The sequence below is a fragment of the Vombatus ursinus genome, unplaced genomic scaffold (genome assembly GCF_900497805.2).
Source record: "Vombatus ursinus unplaced genomic scaffold, bare-nosed wombat genome assembly UNPS02004457.1, whole genome shotgun sequence".
In the NCBI taxonomy this organism is placed as follows: Eukaryota; Metazoa; Chordata; class Mammalia; order Diprotodontia; family Vombatidae; genus Vombatus; species Vombatus ursinus.
Window position 1 is genome coordinate 298,245 of NW_020944235.1, and position 17,177 is coordinate 315,421.

At 38.5% G+C, this 17,177-nt stretch overlaps 1 protein-coding gene across 1 annotated transcript in view; it reads right to left on the bottom strand.

The window, feature by feature from the left end:
* Positions 1-17,177, bottom strand: part of LOC114023953 (protocadherin-11 X-linked-like) — a 312,903-nt gene that overhangs the window by 161,330 nt on the left and 134,396 nt on the right. The window lies entirely within an intron of this gene.

Genomic DNA, 17,177 nt, shown 5'->3' on the forward strand with positions numbered 1-17,177 from the left:
TCTTGAATATGTCTTTTCCTCTACATTCACAAAGCCACCAACCTGGCTTATCATCTTTTATGTGTCTTATTTGGTCTCTCTGCCTCAAGCCTCTTCTAGGTCCAAACCACCCTCCACACAGCCATCAAACTGACTTGCCTAAAGTTCAACTCCCTGCTCAATAAACTCCATTGGCTCCCTATTACCTCCAGAACCAAACACAAATTCCTCTATTTGGCATTTCAACCCCTTCATTATCTGGCCCCTTCCCACCTTTCTACTCTTAACATACTACTCTCTTCCTTGTACCCTATGATCTAGCGATCCTGGCCTACTCACTGTTCTATACACAGGGTAATACCATCTCCCTTTTCTATGCCTGAATATCAGCTGTCTACAATGCTTGGAATATTCTCTCTCTTCACCTCTGCCTTTTGTGTTTTCTGGTTTCCTACAAGATTAGTCTCAGGAAACACCATCTAGATGAAGTCTTGTTTCATCCTCCAAGCTCCTAGTGACTCCCCTTCCCAAATTACCTTATATCTATTTTGCATCTAATTATCCAAGTACATATTACAGCCCTCAATAGAGTGTAAGCTCCTTGAGAGTAGGAATTATCTCCCTTTTTTGTCTTTATATTCCTTTTTTCTTTTTCTTCTTCTTTTTTTTTTTGGCTAGGCAATGGGGTTAAGTGACTTGCCCAAGGTCACACAGCTAGTAAGTATTATATGTCTGAGGCCGGATTTGAACTCAGGTCCTCCTGAATCCAGGGCTGGTGCTCTATCCACTGCACCACCTAGCTGCCCCCTCTTTATATTCCTTGTGCCTGTGACTGGCACAGAGTAGGTGAGTAAAGCTTGCTCAGTGGTCTGTGCCTTACCTTACATGCATACCTTGAACATATACAATTACTAATCTAGTAATAACATGCCTGTCACTTCCAAGTCATTTGAAACATTTTAGAAATATCTATCTTTTTTTTTTTTTAAAGATAGGCCACTTAGGAAAATTCACTGAAACAGATTTACACGTTTGATTTCCTCTCAGTTGGAAATAATAAAACCGTTTACTGGCCTAGAAACACAAATTAAACTATTCCAATCATACAAAACAGATGGCTACATACCTTTCCCTGTCATTTCAAGGTTTGGGAAATAAAAGATGCTTTTTATTAGCTTAAGGGAAAGGTGCAGTGTTAATATTGCAATCATTATGTTGGGTTAGACTGTGCTATAGCTAGAACACGGGCTAAAATGTCAGAAGGAATTCACATTCGAGGAGTTACTTTTCAGACATTCTTTTTCATTTGTTTCCAATCAGGCAAAATTCCTTCTGACTGTGACTTTAAGTGTGTATCCAATTCTCCTTCATTTACTTTATATTCAAAATATGTCTTTGAAGTCACCAAAATCTTCTTTCCTAACTTATCTTATGGGATAAGATATAGCAGAACTGGGACTCGGGGCAGACAGGCTAAGCTTTTGCTTAGGATGCAACACCCAGTGAAACAGAAAACATTTTTAAAATATTTTTTGCCTTTCTAAATGCACATATTTTTGATATCAGAGAATTCTTCTCTCCCTTCCATGTGAGGATTTTGTAATTTTAAGTTCTATGCGACAGTGAGGGCTGAAAACTCTATCCGGTGGCCAAGAACCCCCCAGAGGGCCCACTTTCCAAACATAACTTTTAGTCTAGCTCTCAGACACATGAGATTAAGCTTCACATGATGGATCTGGATGGTTATTTGAAGGAAATAATACCAAGTGTGTTACTTTGGATGAGTTTCTGAAGTTTATTTCAGTTTTTGAAACATTATTATTATTATTATTTTTTTTTTGCAGGGATGGTGGTGGTGGTGGGAATGTTAGTTATCTTTAGAATTTACCAGAAAAACTTTTTCATGCTTGTAGAATCTTTGGAGGACCTAACTTTTGTTAGGTGGTACAGTGGATAGAGTGCCCTACCTAGAAACAGAAAGACTTGAGTTCAAATCTGGCCTCAGATACTTACTAGCAGTGAGACTCTGGGCAAGTCACTTCACCCTGTTTGCCTCAGTTTACTCATCTGTAAAATGAGCTGGAGAAGGAAATGGCAAACCACTGCAGTGTCCCTGCCATGAAAACCCCAAATGGAGTCACAGAGAATCAGGCACAACTGAAACAACTGAGCAAGGAAAACTTTTGTTAGTAGCCTAATGTCAGTGAAGTTTTCTAGGTAACTAGTAATGAAATGCAGATGCCCAAGAGCCCATAAGAAGTCACACTGTTTTGACAGAAATTTATAAGGAAAATCATAAGCAAAGATCAAAATAATGGGTCCGAGTGAAAGAAGGTGAAGGAAATATATTTTCTTCAAAGTGAAGTATTCACTTATTGAAGGGAAATCATTTCCCAGAGGAAGCCAGATGGACTGGTTGAAAGCAGTAGTATCCCATAAATGGAAGAATATGGTTTTCCATCCAGAGAGTGAACAAATGATGTGATCATTCTTGTTGTTGAATTGTTTCAGTTGTATCTGACTCTTCATGACCCCATTTGGGGTGTTCTTGGCAAAGATAGTGGACTGGCTTGCCATTTCCTTCTCCAGTTCATTTTACATATCAGGAAACTGAGGCAAACAGGGATAAGTGACTTGCCCAGGGTCACGCAGCTTGTAAGTGTCTGAGGTTGAATTTGAACTCAGGAAGATGAGTCTTTTTGACTCCAGGCCCAGCCCTCTATTCGCTGTACCACCTAGCTGCCCTATGATGTGATCATTATTAGTAAGTTAAAGAAATTTACACTCAATAACATGTTGGAGGGGGTGGGGAAACAAAAGGCTGTAGTAATCCACAGAAAATTGTAGAACCAAGCTGTCCCCCAACTACCCATATTGGCTAGAGTGGAAAGCTGCTACCAAAATCAGTTCCCCAAGAGATTGTAAAATAGTGACCACAAGTCCTTTATGATACCCAGAGTTTAAAGTCACAATGCAAATTATCTTCTGCACATCCATTGGATTAAACTAAGAATGAATACTATGCTCCCTTCTAACTTTTGGATTCTAGTACATTTTGTATTGACTTTGGTTTTCATCTTTTGTCTAGCATTGCTTCTTCCCACATTATAGATGGTTGGTATGGCACAAGTTGGAAATAGAAAGAGATATGATATTTATGGAAGTAAGCCAAGCTATGATAAAAATAAGATTATTTCAAGTAGGACAAGAACAAGATTATTTTATGTTAAGTTTATTTCATGCAGCCATCTGACCCTTAGTTATCTGAATGCCCAGTATAGTAATCAACAGGGCAAATGACAGGACAACACCACTGCAGGTATTCTAAGGGGCCAGAAGGCCTACTATCTCTGTGCTAGTCATGTGCCTACTACCTACATTTCTAAGGATTTGTATTTAGGTCTTAGAATTTCTGAAAAAAAAAAAAACAGACATTCAGTGACAAAGCTCCAAAGATGACCCACTTGAAGCAAGTTGTAATAAAATGTTTTTTCTTGACCCACTTGGTCAAGAAAGGTCATAAATATTTATATAGCTTAATCTTTTATGGAAAGATTATTTCCAGGCAGAAAGACACAAAGCCATCCAGAGAGTGTACACTCTAAAATCAGAAGACAGCCTCATTTTGTACTTCTTATAGAAGTCTTTTATACATTATAACCTACCCTTTGGAGAAAAAGGAGCTCAAATCTCTTTAGTGGGTCAGTTTAATGAAAAGGGGAAGGAGGGAAAATAATCATTATGAATACCATCTCCTCCTTTAACAGATTCTATTACTACTGCTGCCATTATCATGTTCCCAGCTCTCCAAATCACCATCCTTTCAACACATTGTTTGAATGACATTATTTGTTTCTATTCTATTCAGAAACTGATAAATCAGAACAACTCTATAGACAATGTACCTAGATTCTAATAAAGTGTTTGACAGTGTATCCACTGTTGTTGTGGTGCCTAAGGTGTGGAGGAGTGGTCTAGATGGCAGAGTATGATTATGTGGATTCTAAAGTGCTTCATTGACCACATTCAGAGTCATTATTAATGGTTCACTCTCAACCGGGGAAGGAGTTTTGCAGTGAAGTACCCCAGGGCCCTGGGTACTCCAAAAAGCTTGGCCCTGCGCTATTTAACATTTTTATTAATGACTTGCTATAGATAGAGGTAAAGCTATAGATGGAATGTTTGTCAAATTGGCAAACGACACAAAACTTTGATGAATAACTAAGATGACGGATGGCAGAGTCAGAATCCAAAGCTGTCTTTTCATGCTGTCTCTGCCTGCAAATATGGATTTTAATTTAGTGGTAAGGGCAGCTCTTGATGATGAAAATAGCACAGGGCATGGTTTTCAGCATATTTAAAGCCAACAGCTCTGTGGAGCTGCAGTGCTCATATTATAGAGGCCACTTTTCCTTCTTTTGCTAGAATAATTTTATCGGTTTTTTCGGGTCTTCTCTTATCCTTCATACGCACAGATATACATGTTCTATTTTATACTAAATCCTACTTAAACCATGCTAACAAATATAACCCTTGAAACATGAGATCACTTCCATTAAGAAATGAGAATTACATTTACTTTTCAAATCAAAGGTGATATATTAACATACGCCCGACCAGCTATCAGAATAAGGAGTATTGAAAAGCCCTATTAGGTGACACAGAGAAAGACCTTCAGCTAAGAGCATGGCTACAAATGATTTTCTTTATTCAGCTAATAGAGTAAACTCTTTATAGCCATGCTGCTCTATTTTTCTTTGTTTTTAGCAATAAGAGCATCTGGAGTCCACCCAGCATTTATCGGTTTCTTCCATTATAGAAAACCTGTCAAATTTTCAACCTGTCAAAGCAAAATTTACTGCTGATTTGTTCTTTTTTTCTGCTCCTTTCCAAAAAGAAAGCACAGAAAGAGAGAGAGAGACAGAGAGGGAGGGGGGGGGGAGAGAGAGAGACAGAGAAACGGGGGAAAAAGGAGGCTAGAGGGAAATACACAGTTAGTAATCATAACTGTGAATGTGAATGAAACAGAAGCAGATAGCAGAGCTGATTACATGATTCAGACATAAAGGATAATACCATAAGCAAATTAGGAGAGCGTGGAATAGCTGACCTCTCAGATCTATGGATAAGAGAAGAATTCATGATCAAACAAGAGATAGAGGGAATTATGGGATGTTAAATGGATAATTTTAATGACATTAAATTTAAAAGTTTTTGTACAAACAAAACTAATATAGCCAAGATTAGAAAGAAAGCAGAAAACTGGGAGGGAAATTTACAGCAAATTTCTCTGATAAAAACCTCATTTCTCAAAAATATAGAGAACTGAATCAAATTCCTAAGAATATGAGTCATTCCTCAACTGATAAATAGTCAAAGGATATGGACAGACAGTTTTCAGAAGAAGAAATCAAAACTATCTACAGTCATATAAAATTGCTCTAAATCACTATTGATTAGAGAAATACAAATTAAAACTACTCTGAGGTAACATCTCATTCCTACCAGATTGGCTAATGTGACAGAAAAGGAAAATGACAAACTTTGAAGGGGATGTGGGAAAATTGGGACACTAATGCACTGCTGGTGGAAATGTAAACTGATCCAACCATTCTGGAGAAAAATTTGGAACTATGCCCGAAGGGCTATAAAACTGTGCATAATACTCTTTGACCCAGCAATACCACTTCTAGGTCGGTATCCCAAAGAGATCAAAAAAGAGAAGGACCTATATGCACAAAAATGTTTATAACAGCTCTTTTTGTAGTGGCAAAGAATTGGAAATTGAGGTGATGCCCATCCATTGGGGAATGGCTAAACAAGTTGTAGTATATGATTGTAACAGAATACTATTGTGCTATAAGAAATGATGAGTAGGATGCTTTCAGAAAAACCTGGAAATACTTACCTGAACTGATGTAAAGTGAAATGAACAGAACCAGAAGACCATCATACACAGTAACAGCAATACTGTATGATGATTAACTGCGAATGACTTAGCTATTCTCAGCAGTACAATGATCCAAGATAATTCTGAAGGACTTAAGATGAAAAATACCATCCACTTCCAGAGAAAGAACCAATGGAGTCTGAATACAGACTAAAGATATTTTTAAAAAAAAACACCTTTATTTTTCTTGTTTTTCTTTTGTCTATTTTTTTCAACATGACTATTATGGAAATGTTTTGCATGACTGCACATGTATAACCTATATAAAACTGCTAGCCTACTCAATGAGGGAGAGAATTTATTTCTTTTCATTTAACATAATTTTTACATAAAATAGTAAATCAGGACCTAATCGATACTTTCCAATTCTACACATTAACCTTTTCTCCTCCACTCCCAATGAATCTTAGCAGTAACAATCAGACTGCTTGATAAGAAATAGAATTAGTACAGGGAAGCTAGCTGCGATTTTTTTTGACAAATTAAACAACATGCAAGCTCCCTTTTCATTACTATTCTCATCACCTCTAAGGATATCCTCCTAGGAAAAAATGTCCATTTTGTTTTAATGGCCTAATTTACTTATACCATGTGATGTATGACTCAGGTAACTTGAAATGGAAATTTTTTTTTTTCTGCTGCTTACAGTCCCTTCCCCCCACCTAAAACTATGGAACCCAAACACCTAAAAGAACTGAATAAAACCCTTATATCCCACAACACTATAGTGACATGAATAAAAAGTGAGATGTGGAAACACATGAAATGCCTGTTTCTCCCATTGACATGACTATGATACTGGGAAGTATTGAATGATGTTAAGGGGAGAGATCTTTCTTTTTCTGACTCAAGAATTTAATTCTATTAAGTTCAATATTTAGATAGCAAGAATACGAGGGAGAAAATTTACAAGGAGAGAATCTGGAACTAAAAATTTACAAAAAAAAGAATCTAAGATGAGAGTTGCTTAGGACATTGAGCGATTAAATAGTTTTCTCGATTTCATAAAGCTAGTATGTGTCTGAAATAGCAGATAAGTCTAGCTCTGCCTAACTGAGAGACTTGCCCTATATCCACAATGTCTCTCTCTATGACATACTATTGTGATTTTTTATATTAAAAGAGGCCCTTATATTCAAAAAGTATGGAAACCACATCTACCTCCAATCTTCCAGAAAAAAAGAGAGCTGATTAATTTATTTCTCAAAGTACATGTGTTTATTTGGAAGGTTTAGGGGCAGAGGAAGAGAATGTAAACCAAGATTAAGTATCTGGTTTTCAATAGGACTAATTTTCCCCATCCACCCAACAAAATCATACAATCACAAAACAGTTTATTCATTTACAGCACCATTTCCCGCTCCAGATGTATTCTTTTGAAGGTGACCCCTTCATAGCACTAACTAGCACCTGCCTATACTTTTTGCCATGTTAACTGAAAATTTGCTTTTACAGGAAAACAGTCTACAAATGTGTGGAAAATACATGTGATTCTATTAATAAATAGTTACAGAGGACTGCATTTTATACAGTTATGTATATATTCCTGTAAACTGGTCAATATGAATGTGAATGTTCCTCAACACTTTGTTATTGACAATACAAATTAATTTTCTGGTCCTTCAATGCCTGTATCTTTTAGAATTAGGTTATTTCTTGCACTCTCATCATCTGCACAAGATGCAACATTTTACAAAGCTAAGCTTTGTTTGTTTTCATAGTTGAAATCAATATTCTGGTGAACTCACTTGACAACAAATTGAGGTTGCCAAAACCCCAGAGACAAGAGTAGATTTAGTCAATTCAGCTAATTGAGTCAGATCTATGTGTGTTGGAAGAGTGAACCAGAAAATCCTCATCCTTACACTAAGCTAGTTAGTTATCAGACAAAATGGATTGGTCAAGGAAGTCAAGAGTTGACCTTTTGTCTCCCTTGACCCCATTGTATTTTTCATCCAAGGAACAAAGTGATTTGATTGTCCAGAGCACCACACTGGGGAGGCAGTCTCAAGATGGAAAGTAAAGGATCAATGAAGGCAGATCACTTGTACTAAATGCCCTGACTATTCAATATTCTGAAGAATAATCCAGGCTGTCTCATTGATTTTACTAACTCTCCCAAAAACTATAAATCAGAGCCATAATTGAGTATTCTGACAGCTGGAGCAAATTGGGAGGGGGTAGAGATAGGGAAAGAACCTGGGACATTGGGCATAGTTAACCTGCTGTCATCAGGGTGTAACCCAGCATCCTGCATGGGTAGGGGTCGAGGGAAAGACATAGACCCCATGGTAATCTAAGGCTCGTATTCACCATCTTAGCTGATCCTAGGTGTTTCTTGTGTTGGCAAGGAGTTAGACTCAAAGGCCATCTGCACTGAGCAGTAGAGAGATTGGGAGGGACAGAGGCCCCAGGATATCAAGGTCAGCATGGTTACCATTGCCCTTTATTCTACATGATGTGGGTCCACGGCACAATGGGGATACCACACAGTGGGGTACACTCCTATCCCTTTGGAGGAGGAAACAGAGACCCTTGGAAACCTGCTCTGAATGTTGTAACTGATCCTGGGTGATGTTCAGATCCCGAAGCCCATGTGGTAAGGGGACTGTATTTACTACATGTAGCAGCTGTACCCTGCAGCCTGAGGGCAGTGGAAGACGTGCTCCCACGATGGTGTCTTGGAAGCAAAGCCCCAGTTAACCCATACTAGTCACACCTGTTCTGGAAACTAACAGTAAGGGCTGGGATTGCACTTGGATGGGTTGGAAATGTAATCAGAATACTTTGGTTCTGACACAGGAAAGAGTATTTGAGATAAGCTTAAAAAGAAGGAAACTATGTTTAATCTGCAAAGTTAATTCATTGTTTTAATCTTCAACATATTCTAAGGGAAGATATATACATATTTGGGGTGGAGATATTTACATATGCTGGGTGCTGGGATTCGAGTTAGGAAGACTGGCTCTGTCACATATCAACTGTGTAATAATAGGATAGTTACATACTGAAGAGACTGGTTGTGATTGGTGTAGGTGAAGGAACCCATATGACTAAGTGGCATGTCTTGTAGCACAGAAAAGCTGTGATTACATGTATTAATGGGAGTAAAAGGCTTCGTCAAAGCACTGTCTCCTCTCCCTTCCAGCATATGTTGCCTTTCTCCTCCTAGGAAAAATACCAGAGCTCCTCACAGTTCCTTAGAGCAACAAGATGCCTGACTCAGAGGCAAGATGAGCTAGGCCAAGACCGCCCCAAAGATAATTACAGCCCTTCTCATTTTTTTCTTAGAAAGACAAAAGGGACCTTAAAATGTGCAAGAGTATAGCAGGTCCGAGGGCCCACTGTGGGGACTGTGACATTCTTCCACAGACCTGCTCCACTCCTTCAATGCCTGAGCTGTGTACCCAAGCAGGAAGCCAGACAGTTGTGGTAACTCTGTACTGCTGCTGCACCCTTTTGTCTTTCTAAGAAAACATTTTCCCTTGTTGAAGAAAATCAGGCTCATTATCTTCGTAAGCATGACCATAAGGTAAATGGCAAACATTATCATTTCTGTCATACTGATGCAAAATCGGAGCCGTAGCAAGGTTAAATGACTTGTGTGGGGTTCGAGGAATTGATGAATAGATAGGGGGCTGGAGGCAGAATAGCTTTGAGCTCTTCCCCACTATAATTTTCTAAGTGATCCAGGCACATCAGTTAATTTGAAAAACACATGACAATAATTGTCACCTATCTACTCCAAAGCTCAGGAAGAGAACTCCGTTGCCTGCCAAAATTCTATTATTTATTATCATCAGCAGCACACGTTAACGACATGTTTGGCATAACTTACACTGGCAGATCGGGGTACAGACAGACACGGAAAATCTTATTATATGTTTGGTGTAAGTGCTCTTAAAAGCAGGTTAGTTTCATTAGCAAAGTTCCCCAGAGTATTGGGTGAACTCAGAAACTCATTTTTATAGAAAATATTTTGTAAGCCCAGACAGACATCCTCTAAGTGAACTTGCCTTTAGTGAAATTTGCTCTGCTTCAGCATTGCTCACACTGGATTTCAATCACAGCCTTGAAGATAAGGCTGGGACTAAAATCAAGGAAGTAACAGAGTTATATTCAATAACATATGTATACATACACACATATCCATCCATCTCACAGCTCATTCTTGGAAAATTAAGTCCCACAAAAGAAACTTGAAAATGTGAGTCACTTTGATTGATTTTTTTTGGTCAGATTTTATCTAGGAAGACAAAGCTTTGCTTATCATCAGGTCTTCTCTCCTGATTACAATCTCTTTTCACTTGCCCTTGGTAAATTGTGTTTGCTATGACCTCCAGCTTGTTAAATATTCAGTAGCGAGTTTATGGACTTTCCCATAACCTTGATTAAAAGCCTCCTGGGAACCTGAATGCTGAAACAAGAACTTTATTTGAAAAGCAACCTGAGTGCTCCATGCTGATTTCAGTTTCACTAATAGTCCTTATAATCAGCAGTCACTGGCACGAAGATGAAGCCAGAGGTAAAAATATGGAAAGTCAGTCTTTCCTTATTCAGATTAGGTCTTTTACTAGCAGCCAAAATGCTATTCTGTCAGCTTGATTTACAAACCAGAAGAAATGTGTTTTTATTTTCAAGCTATTGGGAGGAAATTATGAAAGGGCTTACAAATTCATATTCTGAAAAACAAATATCAATTAAGTATATGTGTGTGTCTGTGTGTGCGCATACACATAGAGCAAATATCAAGGTGCCTTAGAGAATTCCAAATGAGAAATCAAGGTGGTACTCATAAAGTGGGAGCAACGTGACAGTTTGCGCAGAAGCCAGTGTAGTTTCTGATCTGCCAAATACATTTAAATTTAAAACTTCCCTGAGATCCCTTCCCTCCACTTGAGCCTTTGGTTTTTCTATCCTCCCCCTCTACAAATGGGATCTATTTGGGTAGAAATGAGACCAGAAAGTCTGCAAATCCTGCTACTCTCTGTTTGGCGCATCCTGGCCTGATATGATGCCCCCACTAGACGTATGCATTATATACACATGACTGGGGACTTTCTTCTGGTCTCTAGGAGGAAGGGGGAGGACAAATTTAATTGACAAAGAGATCCTTGCCCCCTTTGATTTGACAGTGATTTGAGGGACAAAAAGATGTGAGAGCTAAAGGAAAGATGGTTCTTCTCTTTTGTTTCCCAGGGAGGTAAAGCATATCGTGCTGATTATTTTGTATGAATTCAGGCTGCACCAATGAGGAATAATACATTTGCTTTATATTGTATGACATTTAAGGAGGTGGTGGGGGAAAGGAGGAGAGGTTTATTTTAATTTTAGAGAAAAGTTAGAACTAGGTTCTAGTTGAAAATATATTATAATTTCTCTTAGTTTTTCCAACACAGAGGGGGAACACAATTGATCAAATGTGAATTTTATGGTATTCTTTCCTTTATTAAAGCTTATGTAACATTAATTCGCTACTAGCAGACATATAGGGGGAAGAAATGATGAAATCTTGATTTTTTAGAGAATCAAAATCAACTAGACATTACAGGGTTTTAAATAAAAGTAAGAAAACCCTTCAAAGGCTTTAAACAAACTCTGAGCCTCTGCAAATTTGCACAGCTTCTCACTGGTTCTATGTGGACTGCTGAAGCATGGAGGCTGCAAAATGATACTTAGTATAACTTGGCTTAAAGACCCAGGATCTTTAGGTATATAGATTACAAATGGCACATTAATTCGAACCAATGTCAATGGAAGTCACCTATTTAGTTGTGCCTTCAGTACGGTAAGACTTGACCACATCTGAAATTTAAAATTGGTTTTCAATTTCCATCAGAAACTCACCATGCCATAGCAACATTGATGGCCTGAGCACAGAATAAGAGCTTTTGTAGCATACTGTGCATGCTACATTCCTCAGCAATTATGTTTTAAATGGAATTTGAGGTATTTTTAAGTAATTTCATTTGGGGGGTATAGTGGATCCACAATATGAACCTCTTCTATTTTCACAGGCACTTAAGGGCACGCTTTACAGATCACTGTACGAAGATCTCAAGATATACACTATTATTGAAATATGTGTGCTGTGTAAATAGTTCATTTAATTGCTCCCAGTGAGATTCTCTACACATGGAAGGGCATTCATTAGCCTCTTTTACCTGAACTATGTATTCTAACAAAGAGCACAATCATTAAACATTATTACCAGGGCAATGCTGAAGGAAGCAAGTCTTTTCTAAGTGGATTTTCTAGTGTATTCTAAAAGAATGAGGTACGTAACTAATTAGGAAGTCTGTAGATCCCTCACTACTCTCACTCACACCCTCCAACCCCCAAGGAAGGGACAACCAGGTGGATTCTCCAGCAGCCTCTGCCTGGAGGTGGGTTGTCATTAACCTGCAGAGAAAAGTTCTCTGTAGCTTTTCAAGGCGGTAGAAAAATGAAAGTCTCAAATGATGACAACTATTTTTCCCTCTTCGACTCTAAAGATTATGTTGTTATGACCTTCATTACAGAAAAGGGAGAATGTAGATGGAAGGCTGGCAATAAGCAAGTCATTAATAAATAATTAGTGACAAGTATCACATTTGTCTACATGCTATTATAAGTATAGGGCAAGAGTCTTCCTTTGATGCCTCATTCATGGTGCAGAGCTGACTCTGGGATGTTGAAGGTTATGGTGACAGAGTTCCGATTTGGGCAGGTGTTTGGAAGATGGGAGAGGCATCTTTAGATAGCAGTTTCCTGGGGACGCTGCAAGCTCAATATGACTCAACAGTGCGATGTGGTGGCCAAGAACACCAGTGCCATGCTGGGCTGCATTAAGAGAGAGAAGGCTACCAGGAAGAAGAAGGTGATGATCTCACTGTATTCTGCTGGCATCAGATCTAATGGAGAGTACTGCATCCGTGCCGTGGTTTAAGGACATGGTTAAGCTAGGGAGTATCCAAAGGAGGGCAACCAAGGTATCAATCATCTTGCCACGGAATTCTGACATTGTAAAGACATTGTAAAGACATTGTAAAGAACATGATATAAACATGGCAGGCATATGCAAGAGTGTTTAAGAATGAAAACTGGAAGTAGGAGTGAGATATTGGGGAAGGAGACAGCCCTATAAGCCCAAATAAAAGGCAACACTTTCCCATAATGTTATAGTTTGGACACACACGTGCAGCAAAGAGAAGGAGCAGGGATGACTGGAATAAGACTATAAGAAAGACAAAGGAACTTTTTGGAGATGGTAGAGATGAGGACGGTGGACAAGTATCAATGGGTATAGATTGTGACTTAGAGACGAATGGCCCAGAGTGACTGAGGCAACCCAGGAGCCATAAGTCAGGCACAAGGATAAAGGCATCTAATTCCAAGCTCTCAACATTTGCCTGGACTTCATTTGAATAAATAAATCAAATACTTCATTTAAAAATCAAATCATATATATGTTCCTGTCTGTTCTAAAGGAAATCTCCTTTTTCTTTTAGTTCCCTCTAGATTCACCTAAACCCGGGGTCAGACATCGTCTGGGGGAGCCACAAATTTATATGCAAACTGTCTTTGGGATCTTAATTTAGTTCCAACAAAATATGCAGTGTGATAATAAATAAGTCAATATGCCTTCTATAGATAGAATAAATAATGTGTAGGGAGGGAGCCCAATACAAGCAAAGACTTTGGAGATAGAAGACCTGAGATCCAGAAATGGTGGGGATGGTGATGAGGGGGCAATGCAAATGCCTCTAATCTTGCCAGGTTCAGGAGAAAGGAGTTGGTGTGCAGGGATGGTAAAGGGATAAGGTTTTCTTCTTAAGTGAAATTCTCTATGACCTATAAGAATCATTTTGAATATTAATAATAGTAGCTAGCATTTATACAGCACTTTAAAGGTTGCAAACCTTTGCTTCTACAAATATTTTGTTAATGTAAATGTGAAAGATTTGACAATAGAGAGGTACAATACAAATGACATACGATTATTTTCTGAAGAGAGTAATAAACTTTATCTCATTGACTCCTCAACAAAAACGCTGGGAGGCAAATGCTACAAGTATTATCACGATGAGGAAACTGAGCTTGAGAGAGGTTAAATGACTTTTCCAGGGTCATACAACTATTGTCAACAGCCCAAAATGAATCCAAGTCTTTATGGCTCCAAGCCCAGTACTCCTTCCACTACAGTTTGTTACTTCTGGTGAGTTCAAATAATCCCCTTTTCCCTTTCTTTTCATTTCCCATGCATTGGGTGGGGCTGTAGCAAATCTTTGGCTACTGGTGAGGGCAAGTGATTGGGAGAGCTGGTCCAACTCACTTATGCTGAATTAACAGTACCGATGACATAAGCAGAGCAAGATCTCTGCTTCTATAGTAAAGAGAAGACAGAGGGTGTGATCCCTGTCCTGCCACGACCTCAATACACAAACTTGGGCAAATCCTTTCCCCATTTTGGGACTTGGTTTACTCTCCTGTAAAAGGAGTGGGTTGGATTAGATGATATCTAAGGTCCCTCAAAGTTCTGACATTCTATGTACTATCTTCCTATGTATATTCATAGGAATCAACACCCTATCAGTATAAAGTGGAACACAATTTCCAGCTTTATGTTGTGACTCCTAACCCATGTATCTGCTCATTCATTAGGAAGGTGCTGAAGGTATTTTTGAGAATTCCACCATAATCTTTAAAATTTACAAGTCCAATAATCTGTGGCTACATGTTACTAAGACTCCAAATAACACTTAGCCATTCCTGATACTTTTATGGAAGCTGGCAAGCAACAACCTTAAGAGATGAAGTCACATCTGCCAACAATTCCCTGAGCATTTATATTCAGGAAGCATCACACTGAAGAGACAGGTTTTCCTTCATTTTATGTCTATAAGACTTCAGGCCTTCTAAAAATATATTGGGTCGAGGCAGAGAGGGGAGTAGAGTGTGATGATAAAATGAGATCTAAGAACAAAAAATTAGTCAATAACTCTTTACTAGTTTCAAACTAAACAGATAAATGAGTAAGCAATGAGCTAGAGAAAGAAATCAAACTCACGTGTAATCAGCAGTTACCCAATTAGAGCTCTCATAATAGACCATAGAGACATTGAATTGCTAAACAAAACCAGTGCCTCGAAACTCTTAGGACTTTAACCTCAAGACATTGGTCAAAGGATGTGAACAGGCAGTTTTTGGAAGAAGAAACTGAAGTCACATGAAAAAAGGCTCTAAATCATTATTGATTAGAGAAATACAAATTAAAACAATTCTGAGGTATCACCTCACACTTATTAGATTAGATAACATGACAGAAAAAGAAAAATGATAAATGCTGGAGGAGATGTGGAAAAATGGGGACACTAATATAGCAAAGACATGCTTAGATGATGAAATTAGGGCAATATAAATGGAAGTGTTTTGTTTTTTTTTTTCCCAAGTGAAACCTATGGCAACCAAAGCATATCATTACACTGAAAAGCTGTCAGTATTTAAACTAACTATTCAACATTTATATCCAGATAAAATTTTATCTGGGGTTCAAAAGTAATGAAGCAATGTTTCAGTGGCACTGCTTTAGGACAGAAGTTAAAATTCATTCTTCCCCCTCCTCATCTCCATCCTTAACCAAGTCCTAAGCACTGCCAAGGCTCCAGGGGTCTTGTTGCTATTTTTTAAAGTCAATTTAAAAAAAAAAATTACATAGGTTTATTATATGTGAACAAATTCTCATTGACTATTAGGTTTTCTGTGACTTAAATGAACAGAACATAAGTTCCTTGAAGTCAGAGTCTGCCTGATTTCCCAGCCCCCAAGCAAGGGGCTTTGTACAGGGCAGGCAAATGCTAAATGTTTGTTGCATTCTTGGAACTGTCTTTACAAAAAATGACTCATTGCCTGACATTGTGTTTCCAATCTCAACCCGGTTTTCTTTAGATGGTCCTGGTGTCCCTAAATGAGGAAAATACCATCTAGTTTTTTGCTTCCAAAGCCTTTAAGTCAAATTTACTTTTGAGATTGAAAAAGAAAGTGAAGATCGGCACACTCACAGGGGTATAAAAAACAACAGTAGCCAAGAGGGAAGGCAAAGGAGCAAATGACTTTGGTAAGTGCATCATTTTAGTATCCTTTTGTAAATAAAATATCTTCTAAATATGTATGCAGCATTTGCTGACCAATGCTCCAGAAAATGCTAAGAATTAGAGCTGCATTCATCAAACACTTTGAAGTATGCAAAGCACCATACCTCATTTGTATCTCATTTGGTCGACACAATCACTTTGTGACCACGGCGCGAGTATCATGTCCAGTTTTCCAGATGAAGAAATTGAGGCTGAGAGATTAAGTGATTTTCTGGGAACACATGCTAATGAGTATCTAAAGTAGTTCTGGAACTGACTCTAGCCATTAAGTACAGCGCTTCTGTGCTTCATGCCCTCATGAGACCTCACCTGCAAATGACAACTTCATCTCAATGTTCTGAAATGGCACCTGCAATTTTCTAAATTCAAAGTATGCCAATGAAACCAATCAGTGTTCTAAAACTCCATTAGAAGACTCAACTTTCCAAGCATTTAAAACCAATTCCATCATTTGGTCTTAAAGGGATTAAAGGAGAGAGAGGATAGTGCCTTGCCAAGTATGGTCTACTGGCTGAGACATGAGGATGTTTTCATCTAAGACTTCTCCATGGTACAGTAGAAGAAGGGAAAGATCAGGAGCTAGGAGAACTGGGTTTTGTCTCATTCTTCCTTCTAACTCACTTTTGGACCTTGTTGTAAGGTACCTCTCACCGAACTCAGCTTTCTGAGGCACCTAGATAGGGAGAGTGATGGACTTGGAGTCAAGAAGACCCAACTTGAAATTCTGCCTCAGACACTTACTAGCTATGTGATCCTGAGCAAGTCATTTAGCCTCTCTCAGCCTCAGTTTCCTCAGCCATAAAATGGGGATAAAAATGGCACACATCTCCCAGGGCTGTTGTTGGATTCAAATGAGATAATGTGTGTGAACTCTTTGCAAACCTTACTGTGTTATATAAATGCCAGTCATGATTTTTGCATCTGTAAAATGAGGTTAGAGTAAATGATCTCTTTCAGGTTAAAAAAAAATGCTAGAAGTCACTTTTGTAACAATTGATGTAGAGGTCAGAATCAACCCTTTTGCCATCCAGTCAATTGCTGCTTCATTCACAGAATATTTATTTTCTGATGAGCAAGCACAGTGCTAGCCCAAGGAAGCCTGGTAAACAAAAGCC